We start from the raw sequence: 17,221 nt of genomic DNA on the forward strand, positions 1-17,221 counted from the left end.
GGAATTGTCATTGTAGCTGTACCATGTACAGACTACTTCCTGCATTTCCTTACTGCTTCTGTAACTGGATCTTTTACTTTTTCAGTGCTGCTTTAGTATAGGCACATTTCTGTTGAGGATAGAACTTCTGACATTTAGATGCTGATTATGTGTTCACTCCACCATAATGTGCTCAATTTTCTCTCTATTTGTCAGGCATGATTCTATTCTTGCTCCTATGGTTGAATTGTCTGTGTCTGACCAGGGCTTATGGCTGTTAGATGTACATTTATGAGCTCATTTACATAAATATGATCTTATTGTCTATCTTTTTCCAAGAGTATACATTTTGGACTTATTGGGTTGGTTTAATTTTCTCTTTGCTGTACTGCTTCCTGTTCCTTTTTCTTGTGTATTTTGTATATGTCTGACTCTCTTTGCCCAAATGTCTTCAGTGATGTTTCTTCTTTTCCTGGTGACCTACCTGATGTTATGCAACTGTCCTTGTTATCTTCCAGTTTTGTTTTTTTTCCTTTTTCTCAACCTTGCCCTTTACCCTTCTAATAATCTAAGTGTTATGATTTAGATGGTTTTAAGTATAACTTGAGTGTTAAATTTTGTTATTTTTAGAAGCAATGGTTTATTCCACGTTTTTTTTGTAATTGCTTTCAAATTATATGTTAAAAGTCGAATTGTTGCGAATTAGAAATTGTTTTATTGTTGCATCACATCACTAGAACCATCTAAGTTTTTGTTTTGATTGAGTGTTGTTGTATCATAATATTTTATAGTGTGTAGAGTGTTCTAAGCCTCTTTCTGGCTATAAATGTGTCCAAAAGCTAGTTTGAGTTAGTTAATTAGTTAGTTGGAAATAAATAGATTTAGACTGTGATTATGAGTTTAATGATAAAGAGCATGTAGTGATAATTTTTAAAGTGAAATTATCACAGATTGTTTTATAATAATAGAATAGAGAAGAATAATTAATTTTTTTAATTGTATTCTAACACAATCTAACCAGTTTGTGTAGAATTTGACAAAAAAGAGGCAATTATTAAAAGCAGGAAATTTCACCTAACTATCACATTTTCTAAGTATTTGACAGAATCCATTACAACTTCATCCAAGCTAGTCATTATCTTTCTAGAGGGAACATATCTTGTATAAATCCTGAAAGGTAGGATGTGTTAGATGGGTGTGGTAAGAGGGGTATGATTTTTTACTTGATAGTTCTGTAACCAAACAAATTGAAGGCTATAAAAATTATGGTTTGTCTGAGCAATTTACATTAACTTTAACACTTTTTGTGGGGCAAGTTACTAAAGCAGAAAAGGATATGCCTAGAGCAAATGTCATATTTCTTGCACTATGGAAAATTCAGGATTTTTTTAAAATATTGAATTATAAAATTGAGAGTCTAAATCTTATATACTATTAAAATATGGACTATTGGCTAAAATTAGCTACAAAAAGTAGCTTAAAAACATTTTGAATGTAAGTTGCATTAAACCTTGTGACATGCTCAGTAAGTGATGCCCAGACAGAGAGGGTTAAATAGTTCTCTTTTTTTTTGTCAATGTTCACACAGGCTGGTTCAGTTACTTAAGAACCCAATTTGGAAAGATAAATTGTTCTTCTTGCTCTGTAATTATAATACATCCTGTGATAATTACACTTTAAAATCACCACTACAACTGTATCCAAGAGCTTTAAATAATTGCCTCTTTTTTTGTCAAATTCTATACAAACTGGTTAGATCATGTTAGAATATGTGTTTTTTATTATTCCATGTTCTTTGGTGCATTATTTAAATAAATAAAATTTATTGAGCACAGTACTCTCATTAGTGTAAAAAAAAAAAGTAGGATTAAGTGTTATCAACAGTTGACAGCAGGGAAAAAAAGAAAGGTAGAAGTCCTGGATAAGTACTTTATTTTTTGTTGTTTGTTATTATAAAAGTAACTAACATGTAAAAATATCAATCTCTTTTAATTAATGAAGGGTAGATAAGGTAAATTAAACAATGATATAATAAAAATGTTTCATGGGTAATGCAAGCTCCACAAATGGTGCAACTAGTAGTTAGATACAGTTCATGGGGCAATTAAATAAGTACAGTAATTAATGTAATAATTAAATATAAGATGTATACTGTTATGAGTTTAAAACTACTAAGGATAAAATAATGTAGTTTCATGTTACAATGTGAAGTCATTGAAAAGAGGTAATTTAGGTTTATTTCATTGTTTTTATTGTGGTTATGAGGTTGAGGCAGATTGACCCAATGTGTATAAAGTTAGGGTATATAAAATAGATAATATGTAAAGTTTTACTGAAAACAGTAATTTTAAATGTATTTAGGAAATTTTAGAGATTATACAAATGAAACTTGAAATTTTTGAGATGGAGAAAGGTACTTTTAATCTTAACATGAAAATCTCTCTACACACAGACTAGTCAAAACAAATACTCTATATTCATGGAAAAATCTTTTCATTTTATTAGAAGTACTTCACTAACATGATTTTTTGTATATGAAAGACTTGTAATGTTTGCAGAAAATCTGGCAAATGTTTTGAGGATGCACTTACTATATATTAAAAGTTAGTAGTATCAAAACTATAAAGACTTTAAATGAGTATGGAGAGGTCAGTCTGATTGACTGAGCCTGTTTTGAGAGAGTTAAAGTACTGGGTTCAACTTTGATGACCCATAGTGTAACAAACATTTGTAAAAGTGTTTGACTTGTTTTAATATATTATGTTAAAACAAGTGAATTGTATGCTGTTTGTTTATTGTGTAAATTTATTGATAACAGGTCACTGACACTTACTGTAAAGAATCTGTCCCATCCACATGTAAAATCTGACATTCTCCTCTTTCTTGTTTCATTTTTATACATCCCTTTTTCATTAAGGGTTATTCTTTCTTCCTCCTTACATAGGGAATTTGCCTAATCTGTTGCCCACTGGGTAGAATGTTCACTAACATAGCATTTTTTGTCACATTTATGTTGTACTTCTACCATATCTGTCTGTCAGCAACTGTGGTAGGTCTTTTGTCATTGACCCTTCTGCCACTCCTTTCCTTCCTGTATACCAACTTTTTTACTTGATTGTATATCACTGGCTTGTCAGTATCAATCTTTTGCTATTTGTTAGGCTTTGAGAAGAATAGGTACTATTTTCTCTTTCAGAGTACCTTTTTTATTCATAGTGTCCTGTCAGATGGCTGGTGATGTCTCCAAATATTATACTTTTACCCAAAATCTCCTTCAAGCCAAGATAACGAAAAGTGGTCATACCATCATCCATTCTAGCTATACACATGCCTACTGTGAGATAGAATGTTCTGGAATAAAGCCTGAAGTATCCTCATGGTATATGTGTGTATGTGTGTTTAAATATATACATATTACATATGTACTTAATTGCCTAATTTAGACTATACCTATTTGATTTAGTATTGTGGAAAAGGCTAGCATCATGGGAATCTTCTGCTTACTTTTCTTTTCTTGCTGGCTGGCTTTAGAAAATAGGATTTCATAATCACCCTTTGCACTGTCTCTAGTAGAAGACATTTCTGAACTTAAGGACTTACTGGAATTTGGGGACTTTCTCCAGGTCTTCCCACCACAAACCCCCCTTCTCTTATTTTTCATTAAGTAAAGTACAGGAGATCCTTTCCACTTATCAGTTTTTAACCATTAGAGGTGATGGATCATGGAAAATCCTCACCAACTGAACTAATATTCTTGGAAATATACAATTTGGTACAAATATGTTGAGAAGTGGGGTAGTGGTGATACTGTCAGTGTAGTGGAGGTCACACATCATGTCCAACACATTCCACTTGTGCCTCCATCCTGCAACTTGAACCTGTTCAGTAGTGGTGAATTGAATACACATTATTATGCTGTGCCCTCACTTAACCAGAGTCTGTTTAGTAGAGCTGAGTTGAACAAAAAATACAATAATACTTTTGGCCAATGTTTGTTCGGTTAAGTAGAGGTAAGTACATGATATATGAATATCTAAGGCATGAGTATTGTGCCTTATTCCTCCAGCCAGAGTCTGTACTGTAGAGTTGAGGTGAATGCATAAGGTATGGTCTGAACATGTCCTAACCACACTTGGGTGTCACAGTTCAAGGGCTTCCTTCTAATGCTTTTTGTAAAGGGCTTCTCTAGATAAAATTTGCACTGGCCCCTCCACCAATTCAACATGGCATTATAGCTAACTCTGTGTGTAGATGTGTTAAGTACAGTTTCAAAAATTAACATTTTCCTTACCTGAAAATGTATTTCTGGTACATACCTCTTCATACATTCCCATTTATCCTTTCCATTTCCAGTGCATATTTTCCTCTTTCTCACATCAGAAAAAGGTTAAATGAGTGCAAGTGCATAGGGGGAGTTAGTGTGCATAGAAGTGAGACACCTTCCTATTGGTGGGAGGCTTTGTTGCATGTTTACATTATTGTACAGTAGTACAATTCACAATAAATCATGTGACATTTGGTAGAAGTTTCCTCAAAGCTAGTGGCATGCAAATTTCTTTGGTGGAAATGTGAAGAAAGTAATAAAATATGTCTTAAGGTGAGTATTTATTGCAAATGCATGTTCAGGTTAGGAAAATGTTAACTTTTAGTGGTGGATTAGTGTGAATACTGTGGTGTATTTGAGAGTATGTTCCTTGAGCATCTAAAGAACATATGAATCAATATATTAGTTAAATCTAGTGTGTGATTGAGTAGTACCTTTAAGGGAAGCATATTATATGAAATTGTCAGAATATTTCAAAAACGTTTTTTAAAGTATCAAATACTTGTAACTCTGAATTGCAAGTTCATTTTAAGAAAGGAAAAACCATTGTAAATAAATAACATTTTGTAATTCTGTTCTAAAAATCATTTGCAGAAATTGAAAAAACAAACTAATTGATTTTGTGATAATGACAGAAAACAAGGTTATCTGTGGAAAGAAACCAACCATGAAGTTACAATTTCATCTAGTCACAGCTTCTTGAAGATTGGTGAAGAGATTGATCACCATTCAGCTAACAGTCCAATTTCTTGTGATACAAGTCATGTCTCCATAGTTACAGTAGGAGACACTGAACAAGTGAAGGACTCATCTGTTTTACTTGAGGGGTCAACCTTAGAATCTACAGATGTGGACATTCTCGAGTTCAAAGCAGAACAGTGGGCCATTGAAGAAGAACTATGGAATTCACAGAAGACTAAAAAAAAAGTACTAGTGATAAAACAAGAAGACTTGACATCTAAGGATATGACTGCTAAAAACAAAACTGAAGTAGTAGTAATGAACAGTATCAACAGTGAACATTTAGTGTCTGAGGAACAGACAGTACAACCCATTGAACTGAAATCTAATATTAGAATGGAAGAAACCGAGAGAGAAGACAGCAGTGGAATGTTTGATGAAAAAGTGATGATAGAGTTTCTGTCAAGACTTTCATATCAAATATTTCATCTGAAGACAAACCTAAAATTAAAGTAAACCTCAACTTAAAAAAAAATTCTTCACTGCCATTTCCTCCTGTCTTCCTTAGTTCATTAGAAACTAAACAAAAATTGCCAGCTAGTGCACCTAATACTGCACCTTCCACACCTGCAGAGAATGAAAGATTAATAAACCGATCTATCTCTGCAACTACAAGTAATACATTTTCTCTTAAGAAGGAAGTGTCAGACACGGAAAGTGTGTCTACTTTAGGCAGTACAGGAAGTCATGGAAGTGGAGACGGTATTGACAAAGAAAACCAGATTGTGCTGAGAAAAAAAAAAGATCAAGTATGTAAAGAGATGACTCTGTATCTTTCTTTTTATTTTTTTAGTAGAGTTTAAATTACTTAAAAGAATTATTTTGAAACTTAAGTTCATAATGTAGGGCATTTAAAGGTCAGTCATAAAGTTGGAAATGAAAAATAATTCCCTCCCTTTGAAACTAAAAGCATTTGCACTGATTTTTTGCTAAAATATATTGTACTGACTCAGAAGAGTGTTTTTGAGTATAAACAATCTCGAGAGACATGATTAACAAAACTAGTGTAATATATACCTATATATTGAAGTGTAGTTCTTTACACAAAATTATTTATGAACTTTTAATACTAAGTATTTATACTTCTAGCAAAATACACTAAACATTAAGTGATTAAAGATGTTAATACAATATATATTACCTCTGGATTATGATTTTCTCTGTTGATTTTGAAGTAAATTTTGAAAAACTACATCAGAAACCTTCCAAGAACAGGTGATAAGTGTGTATAGAAATGTTGTATGTATTTTCTATGGAAGTGAATGAACAACGTGTGTCAGACAGTCAGTCCATGCATGTATCTGTGCCAACTCAAATGAAAAACTAGTAATCCTACAGCCCAATTCTACAGTTATTTTTATGTTTATATAAGTGCAGATATGAATAATTAACCCTTTCTAGACATGTCATGGATCAGAGGCCATGGCATTGTGAGTCAACAGATGCATTCAAAATGTTAATAAACATTACTTTATGAATTTATGTCATTAAATTTGGTATATCATACATTATTTAATTTCTTAAATTAAAAGTAAATATTAAAATATCTAAACATTGATTTTTTGTATGTCACATGGTATGTTGAATGCAACACTGATTCACATTAGATATTTGTGATGTCAAAATAAAAAGTCTATAGTTTTGTACAAAATAGGGCCTCAAATTAATGACATTGTCAAGCTCAGAATGTCTCCTAGTAGCTTTAACTCTTTTCAAATATTTGTATCCTCTCTTTCTTTCATGACAAAAGTTTTGTGCTGATAAGTTGAATCTTTAGCCTATTGGACATTAAATATTCTTTTTTAGACCCAAATGCAGTTTAGTTACTAAAGATGATCAATTATACTGGATGTCTATGATAGCAATATGGTAATTTATTATTTTTTAATTATTCAAATGTATATATGACTTGTACTTTCTTAATACTTTAAGAGAGAGTAAAAAAAATTGATACCATTATTTAAGCAGAAAAAAAGTGAATAGCAGTAATTGAAGACAGTTGAATTTTAAACTTCTTGATACCATAATTTTGAGAATTCACTATTTTATAACATTGCTTTAATAAGTTTGATTGAGAAAAAATCTCAAAACCTTAGGCAAAAATGGAGATTACTTTGAAAGACAAGGGTTTTGTGCAAATTATTTTGTGTACAAAAATATTTCATTTATATTCCACATTTTTAAACTTTGTGTCTAAATACAACTCCATATTCTGCTTAGTAGATTTTTGTTTCATTTGTGTCTAACTAAGTAATATAACAGCAGCATTATTTAAAGGATTTATTTAAAACATGTACCCTTTTCATATGTGTGTACTCACACACACACACACACACACACACACACACAGTATTCCACAAGTCTACACTAAAATCGGGTTTGATTCCCCTCGGTGGATACAGCAGATAGCCTGATGTGGCTTTACTAAAACAAAAGCACATACACACAAACACTCCACTTAATAATGTTGCATTTGTGAAAAATATTTTGGGTTTTGACTTGTGTACCATGGAACATGTTTTATATCTGAGATCAAGGACTGTCTTGTGTATATCCATTTTTTTCCCAAATTTTTATGTGCAATTTAACCCATGCCAAATTTTCATTTCTTTGTCTCATCCTTACTTCTCTTCTACAGTATTTATCTACTATCCATCTCCTTTCTGAGGCAATCTATCAAGACCCTGAGGGTTTTAGGAGAAAAAATCTCTTCATTACCTCCACATTAGATAGATTGTTGACTTCAGTTTAAGCTGTTTGTGTGGTTTATCTGCTGTTCGGATACCGTAGGTTGAGATGCAGCCTTGTCTAAAGTTTATTTTCTACCACCTTATTTTGGAGATTTATATAAAATCCTTTTTTTCCAGGGTATCTTTTCAGTCATGTACCTGGGACTTTGGAACCACATGTGGTCTGTGAATCTTTACTATACCCTTCCTTCTTTGTTAGCAAGTTTGTTGCAGTAGATGCCAAGACAATCCTCTCTTTGTCTTTCCTGTTCTAGACCTTTCCAGGCTTTATCTGTTCATCCTTCCAGGAGTTTCTTATCTCATTTTATTATTCAACAAGTATGAGCACATTACCAAAAGTTCCAGTGGGTTCCAATTCAGTAGGAACTTGATCATACAATTTGTTCCCTTTTGTAAATTTATAACCACACATCCATGGGTTCTTTGGGTTTATGAGAGGGAGTTGTCCTATAGTTTGTACTCACCTTGTCTCAGGTACCCATTTCCTTCCTCATGCTTCAGGATCTTACCACCCACCAATGTCTGTCAAAGGCAGTACAAGACTATTTCTTAACAGGCCATTGTACTTGTTCTTTCTTCAGGCTGTTTGTTGCCCCCAAATGAACTGGAGGCTGATGGCCTGTAATAGATTTGCACTGCTTTAATCAGTTTTCAATCTGTTCTGTTTCTCTCTGAAGTCATTTTGTACCCTCAGTTAGGCTTTTTCTTAAGATTTGTGGATGACCTCGATGGATATCACAAGTGCTTGTTTTCATATCCTGATATCTTGTCAGTTTTGACCGCATCTTTGGTTTGTTCACCACATGGTAGTTTATTAGTATTGTACACTGTCCTTGAGGCTAGCTTTGATTAGAGATGATTGGAGTATTCACTTATCATTTGCATGCTCCTGGGTTGTGCTTTTATCATTATATGGATGAGTAGCTGCTGTTAGATCATTCCAAGCAGAAGTTTGTCTTTTACGCTCAACAACTGGTCCTGAAGGCAGTTTGAATGGACTGGTTAATCAAGTTGTATCTGTCATTCCTGCATCCTACCCATCATTTTGTCCATTTGGATGTGTTTTTAACATCCATCTCAGTTGGGCCCAACCTTTTCCTCTTTGGCTTTATTCAATAAAAGCTATCACTTTTGGAGATGTGGTCTTCCATGGCACCTCTTATCCTTTTAGGTTAGGCACGTCACAACCAACGGAATCTCACAAGGGGTCAATTGATGGCTTTCATTACCCTTTTTCCTACCATGGTTGATAACCTGCATTAGTAGTTGATCAAGACTAGCACATTGTTAGGTGTACTTCCTCCACCTTGTTCAGATTTACACATTTTGACAGCTGCATCCTTTCAGGAATGGGGGGGAATAGGCCAATTGACAAGAAACTTTAAGTATAAATCTGTATTTGAGAGGTCTTATCAACATCCTAGAGCTCCTCTTTTCATGTTGTGCTGTAGTTTATTTTCTGGTAATGATCCGTTCAGATAATTGTACAATGGTTGTTTATCTCAGTCACCTTGGTGGTATCTATTCTCAATCTCTTTGTCTTTTTTGCTGGGTCTTCCTTTTTTGGGATCCACATGCTAGGTATTCGTATCATTGTGTGTCACATTGCAGATGCTTTCAGTCTTTTGACAGACTGGCTTTTCCATCCAGACAAAGTCTATCCAATGGAGTGGTTGCTTGCTCTTCTTGTTTTGTAGTGACTGTCTTAAATGGAGTACTTTTCATATTGATACTTTGCCACCTCCCTCAACCAGAAATTATCTCTGTTTTGGTCTTCAGTCTCATTTGTTTGTTTGACTGTTGATGCTTTTGACCAGAACTTGACCAATGAAAACTTGTATGTGTGTTCTCCCATTCATTGGGTGATTACAATTATTCATGTCACTCCGTATCAAGTCCTTGTAATTGCTCCTTACTTACCAGCTCAGCCATGGTTTCAGCAGTTTTTTCATATCCATCTTACCTTTCCATTACCTCTTCCTCTAACTTCATCCCTTATTCATTATTTTTAGTCACTAGTGCTTTGTTCAGCCTTTCCTGTCTTTTTGTCTTCACACCTGGTTCTTCTCTGGCCCTTGGTAAGGAGGTCTGGCTTGTGGAGCTTCTTTTCTGGCTCATTCCATTTGCTTTTATTTACTTCATGGAAGTTTATCAACATAAATGGAAATTTTTCTGCTGTTGGTCTTTGGGTTGAGGGTTTTTCCATGCTGAACTCAGTGTTCCTTGTATTGCAGATTTCCTGACTTGACTTTTCTCTTGAAGGTCATATGACTCCTTGATTTAAGATTATCGGGTGGCTTTGCCCCACATCTTTTGTTTTACCTGATACTGTAGGGTTGCTTATCTCTCCTTTGTTTTTCTTTGTTGATAGGTTTCTTCAGAATACATCATCTGCTGCATTGTGCTGCCCTTCTGGATTCACATGTTAATGTGGTCCTTCTCTGGCTATTTTTTACCACTCTTCATGTACGCCCTGTTTTATCTTTACCCTTAATCCTTTGATGATGTATCACACTTTAAACCCCTTTCTGCTTGTGTCATGGAATATTAATGAGTTTTAAAACTGAATTAAGCCACTTTACTATAAATATATTTTAATGTAATTACTATTGTCATGTATATTATAATTTAAGATTTTATGTTATCTATATGTTATTCCTTTATTTTAAAAAGAAGCGTGTAAAACTGCAGTTTTTACTGTCATGTGATCCACTTATGGATAAAATTCTCAGTTTCAGAGCTCTTACACAAGAAACTATGAGTAGGCTGTTGGCATCGATGGTCAAAGTACAGTTTAAGGTCAGCCATGCTCACTTGAAAATCAAAGCTGTGTTGCCAAACAACAGTTTTAAGTTCAATTGCATGCTTAGAATCAATAGAAGGAGCAGATTTTGCACTGTTTAATTATAGCCTTCAGAAATCTTTACATTTGTATAAGGTCTGTAGTATGATATAGTAATGAAGCCTAGTCCACTGTTTTCTTGAGAGGTATGTTGTGCTTGGCAAGTGTTTCTCACCTTCTATGTATTAGTTTGCTAAAGTTAGATTGCAGTGAAAATTTACATTTATATATTATTTGTGTGTTAAGTGCATATTTAAAATGTTTATGATGTTTATATATTTAAGCTGTAGTTTGGCTTGTCAAAATATCTAAGCAAGATGGTATCATTTGTGTATGTGAGCATAGGTGTTTAAAATTTGTGCACAAGGGTCACTCTTTGGTAACATCAGAGCACTGCAGAGGCATTCTGATGTGTTGGCATCATGAATAAAAGACAAATAATTGAAAAATAAAAAGTAAACTACAAGTGAACTTGTGCATATGGCAAAAAGAAGTTTCAAACATATTCTATGAAAGTGTAAAATGTATGTACATTTTCATTTCTTAATTTTAATCAATTTATTGCAGTGTACCTTGATGATATCTGGAGTTAATGATAGAGAAAATGGAAACAAAATATAAGTATATACCTAAAAAAAAACGTTTGATAATTACCAAAGAAATTCTACAGATTATGCAAATGAAATATGAAAACTGAGAGATAAGAAATAGTATTTTTATACTCAAAATGAAAATCACATTGCATGTTAACTATTCAGTCTGATTGTAAATATCTACATTAAATAATGAATGTTTTATTATAAATAGTAGAAAAGAATCAAAATTAAATATTTTTCTAAAACTGTATAACCTTAGGACCATTCAAGTCAAATTTAAAATAATTTCTTCAACTAGTTTCATTTTTGTAAAGAACTTGTATGAGAGTTACATACCTATTTACAAAAGAAGTAGGTCATAGTGATAGAGCTAAGACTTGTTTTCTTCTCCTCTTCTCTTAGCCTGTGAACATCTAAGGTCTGACATATTTCCATTCATGTTTCACATGTTCTTTGTCATTCTGTATATCTTTCTCCTTTATATAGATTATTCTCTCCTCCTCCTCCTCCCTTCCCCCAAAAAATTTGCAGCTTATGAGGAAAATTCTTTCTTTTTGAAGATATTTCTTCCATCCATTTCCCATTTTTATCCTTGGCTTGATCAAGATACACATCTGTGTCATGTATGTGCTCTTCAATATTATATTGCCCATTCATGGCTCTTTATTCCTTGGCAGCTGTCCTCTGTTCATGATCTTTCTCCTTCCATCTACAACAATTGGAGATTCCTCATTTGCTTTGTTTGGCTTATTCCTCTTTATTGTCTTTTTTGTTTTGGGTGTCTTCTCATCAAATTTGACACCTTACCTCTTCATTAGCAACTCATCTTCTTCATCCCTCGGAAGAAATTTTTCCACTTGGCATATTTACACATTCATCTCTCAGTATTTGTATAGAGTCATGGCTTTTTCCTTTTTTATCCAGAGACATTCTTCTACCTTCAGTAAAACTTGGGTTTGTTATTTGTTATTATTCTTTATTTCTTTTCAGAGGCTTTTTCCCTTTTTATTGTTAGTCATGGTTTGCATCCTGCTCTGTGATACTTGGTTTCTTACCCAGTATTCTTTGACCAGTCAAATCTGCACTGTAAGGCCATATTTCCATGGCCATGCAACCTACCTCCACCAGATAATTGGGTTTGGATGTAGTTGACTGGCCATGTATGGTCTGTCATGCCTTAGCCACTCTCTACACCTATGACACATCCTTTTCATTTTACCCTATTTTCTGAGATAAAGTTTCATAAATATTGTATGGTTTGGATCACTATCTGACTTTTCTTGGATATGCTCCTCATTCCTATATGTGCAGCATCTTTCTGTAATGGGTGAAGAGTGTACTTGGTTCAGAAGTGGTGTGGTCCCCCACATCAGATCTTATAAAATGACTGTTTCTTCTTAGGATGCTTTTCAAGGATTCTTTTTTGTTTTTCTTGCATCAATCCTTCCACCTATTCAATGTGGGATTTTACCTATTTATATGTGAAAAGGTAATGCACTGTATTGGAAGTTATAATCTTCCAATACTCAAAACGTATTTCTGATATTTAATTGACTCTGCTTACACTTCCCACCCTTTTCACTGAAGAGTGGTGCTTCTGTCTTCTGCTAAAACTTCAGTAGAATTGAATATTTTTCATTAAAGAAAACTTTTCACAGGTTTTATTTATTAAAGTAACTTGATGAGTATGTTGCACTCTTATCGGTGGAAGGTTATTGCACGAGAAACGCATTGGAATCAGTCCATTCCAAATGGGGGAGATGAAGGCTTGTGGAAATCAGTTTTTTGCATATAGATGGCAACACTGACAAAAATAGCTATTTATGAAAGAAGAGGTAACTATTGGAAATTCATTTTCAGTATAGAAAAATGGAATTTTCATTAGTCAAATATAATTTAAAACAAACATCATATAAGAAGTATGACTAGTGTTTTATTAAAGAAAACTTTCCACAGGTTTCATTTATTAAAGTATACAACAAAAAGTTGTATATCTTAATTTGTGGTTAACTTGAAATAATGATCCATATGTAATGAAATTTCATAGAAGTATGTTTTTTGCTTTGATTAAGAATTATTCATTGAAGATTTGAATAAAACAACTTCTTATAAAACAGATCTACTCTGTAAATTTTTAAAGTCAAATACTGTATTAACATGATTTTGTCAAGATTTTGTCCATTGAGTACTTTGGTACTTAATTTCTATCATGTAAAATCAGTTCATTCATTGCATGTCTTTTAGGCAAATTTTGATGTACTTTTCTGAAAATATATACATGTTTATACATTAACAGGTAAATACTAACTGGTTTTGAATTTAAAAATTCCTTTTTGTTTGTCCATCTAAGGTATTTTATGTGTAATCAATTTACTAAACCCTACTATCAATGCTGTGGCAAAGTTTGCTTTCCAAAATTGTTTATTTTTAACCAGAATTTATATATAATATGAAATGGTTTTATGAGGAGTTTCTTAAAAGTAAGGATTTTAAGTATGCTATATTTCTCTAGGAACAGAACAATGTTTCAAATATTATTAAGAAAGCTAAGACAGCTAAAATTACTGCATCTGCCCAGCGAAAGACCTTGAAACGTACTAGAAAGTTTATGATCGATGGAGTTGTAATGACTTCTACTCAGAGTAAAGTTATATTTGGTGAAGAAGACAGCTTTAAAGATGATCATTACCTAAGGTAATGTAGCACCTTATATGTTCTGAAAACTTGTATATAATAGATTTAGTTTGATGTGAAAGTCTGAATTGAAGAGTAGAGGAAATTACAAATTAACTGATTATTCCATCTCAGCTATGTACAGCTCCTTAGTGATGACTTGAGACAGAATTCTTCTGTAGAACGTTTACTTACATATTAATGTAGTAAAATAAAAATTATGTAATGATAATTTTTGTATACTATATTTATTAGCAACCAACAAATGCAACAGTCAGTTTGATATTGTTTTGTGATGCAAAACTGTAAAATTCATCTGACTAATCTTGTGAAGTTGGAGCTTTGTTTTTATTGTATCAGTTATTTTTAAATCTTAACTGCATCAAGCTTAAAACTTTAATAATATCAGTTGATACTCTAAACATGTCCTTTCATCTAGCTACTAGTTAAATTTTCTTACACAAGTGACTTAATCTTGATTTTTTTTAACTTTTATTAAGTTATTGGAGATTAGCACAGGGGAATGTACAGGCACTGATTTTGTGTGAGTGGGAATGCTACAAACTAAATGTTAAAAAGTTGGAATTCTAATAGGCTATTTCTGTTTCTAAAATAACTATAAGAATTTGGCTCTTCCTTGTTTTAATTAAAACACTCATCTGAAAACACAAATGTGACTTGCTTGTTGATTATCATCATATAAAACAAAAGATCCTGCTATTCATCTGGCTGTGTTATGCATTTTTGTCAGTCTGTTTTCAGTGAATACAAAGCCAATACACCAGAAAATGTAGATGTTTGAGTATGTTTTATTTAAATGAGCAATATGACAGGCAAAGCCAATTTAAAATTACAACTGAATAGCATATATTGATATTTTGATGTTGTTTCTGTTATTGTAGATAGTGATGCCACCAAACATTTATGGCTTTTTAGAAAGGTGTGTAACAGCACTTTCCAGTTCTTATTCTGAGATTATAATAATGTATTCAGTTTGGAGATAAAGAATTTTCAAGATGGGATTAGTCCTTGTACTTTATGGCATAGAAAAGCAAAGAAATATAGGTCAATTTGATTCCAGGACCTTCTAGAAAGATACTTGAAACAAGTCTTACCTTCCATGCCAACCATGGAAAGCAAAATGTTTCATCTTGTAATTAATGAAAATCCATGACCACAAAGGTCAGTGGAAGTAGTTGTTCTTGTACCTAAGCAGTAGTAAACATACATAATCAGAAAGGATCTCTGTGTAAAAAAAGTGACACAAGCTGCTTCTGCAACATATCTGTGCCAAATATAAATGACTGTTTAGTGTAGTTAGTATTAATTTATTTATTTTATGTTAGCAGTTCAATAATAAGGCATTGTGTTTGAAATCACTTGATGTCAATGCTCTGGAGGTTTCTAGAAGGCCTAAGTGATAGATGTATAAATAGCTGTAACCAGATGAGAGGAAGGAGAGTAAAAAAAGTAAAGTTGTGGAAGAGTAGTTCGGTCAGAAGTTAACCATTGTGGGAGTGAATGACCTAACAGTTGATATGTTAAAATGAAATTAACAGTTTGAAGAAGATGAGAATTACTTGTCTTATCAAAGGGTGTTCTAAATTAGTTCAACCCACCTGTGTGGACTTTGACAAAAAGTCAGACGATTATTGGAGGTATAAAGAGTAAATGACTGTAAGTGGTATAAAAGCAAATAATTATTGGAAGTTCAAGATACAGCTGTGTTAACTCATGTGACAGTGTAAGTGAATTATACATGAATACAATTGTGATAAAAATAGAGGATGTCTAAATTCTAAAGCAATTGAATTGGTCTAAATGGACTTTTGAGAAGAGAATTGTATAGTGTTTAAGATAAAACTAAAATATTTTGTGCAAGTATAAAAAGTTGTAATAATATATTAGCATAATAATGGACTAATGATTAATAAATTGTGCATTATTATGCTGATATATTACTTTTTTCTATGGAGTGTAATTATGTGATGAGTCTAAAAAATGATTTTAATATACTCAATCTCTGCAGTTTTTAAGTCAGTGATGTTAGACACAATGTTCTTATGTAATTTCTCAGACATAGATCTTCTACTTACTGGCATGTTTGAGGTTTGTGTTTGTTTCTGGTTTAGTCCTATATTCATGTGTTTTTCAGTGTAATTGAGAGAGAATACAGCATTCTGTAATTTATTAGTCAAGTGATATTACTTGCAATTAAACAAATAGTAAGATAGAGTGTTTTACATTACTTTTATATACATTAACAATTAATGAACTTTTCTGCTGCTTTGGTTTTTAATCAAATTAGTACATTGTTTGTTAGACACCTTAGATTGCTGCATACAAAAATAGGCTTTTAAAATCCATAGATAGAGAAATATGTTTGTCTTTCTTGAAAATTTGTTTTAGTAATGTAGCTAGTGTGTGATCTGTATCTATTTTATAGAGATTTTAAATACCAAACTAATATGACATTTCTTGACACAGGAAACAAGAGATTAGAGAGCTAAAGATGTTGCAAAAACAAGAAAATAAACAGTTCCAAGACCTAGCCATGAAAGCACAGTTTTTAACAGAACAACAGGAAAAAAAAATTGAACAGGAAATGGCTGTAAGTAAATTTTGTTTTGAAGCATTTTTATAAAATATGTGAATTCAAATAATTCTTGAAAACCTGCACTTCCTTAATTTTCCACTTTAAAACCATAGGACAACATCACTGGGAGAAATTGTAGTGTGACTTTCTATAAACTGTTAACATTTTTACTGTGGACCATAGTTGAATTGGCCAAGTTTGTGACTCCAAATTAACCTTTATAGTTTTCATACTGTAACATCCAATATATTCTCTGTATTTTCATGAGGTTTCAAGAGCATTCAGTAAGAATTAAATCTTTTATAGACAAAAAAAAATATCAAAATTTCTAATGAAATATATTTAATAAGAATTTTTCCATGAATGTTTGGAGTCAGTGTTGACTGCTCTGAGTGCAGAGTAGTTTTCAGGTTAAGATGAAAAATGCTTTGTTTCATCTGAAAATGGTCAAATTTCGTATGCATAGTCTCTAAAACCTTCTAAAAAATTTCAATTTTTTTTTCAGTAAAACTATATATTTGATATTTTCCCTACCCTGAATTTATATGACCTTGTAACCACCATAAAGTAGGATATCTAAATTACCATATTTTTCCCTTTATAATAATTTCATATTTCAACATAAAGCAATATTAATTTATTCTAAATAACTTTCACGATCAGCTCATGCAATTTGCATAAATCAGTCAAATATCACTTGTACAACAATATATACAGTAA

General features: G+C 32.5%; 1 pseudogene across 1 annotated transcript in view; it reads left to right on the forward strand.

Moving 5' to 3' along the window:
- The window catches only part of LOC143228347 (serine/threonine-protein kinase 10-like), an 89,648-nt pseudogene that overhangs the window by 58,382 nt on the left and 14,045 nt on the right, over nucleotides 1-17,221 (forward strand). The window contains exons 16-18 of the transcript XR_013015319.1: nucleotides 4,939-5,793; nucleotides 13,745-13,926; nucleotides 16,393-16,516. The product of XR_013015319.1 is annotated as a serine/threonine-protein kinase 10-like (transcript). The remainder of the gene's footprint in view (nucleotides 1-4,938; nucleotides 5,794-13,744; nucleotides 13,927-16,392; nucleotides 16,517-17,221) is intronic.

The sequence above is a fragment of the Tachypleus tridentatus genome, chromosome 10 (assembly GCF_004210375.1).
Source record: "Tachypleus tridentatus isolate NWPU-2018 chromosome 10, ASM421037v1, whole genome shotgun sequence".
In the NCBI taxonomy this organism is placed as follows: domain Eukaryota; kingdom Metazoa; phylum Arthropoda; class Merostomata; order Xiphosura; family Limulidae; genus Tachypleus; species Tachypleus tridentatus.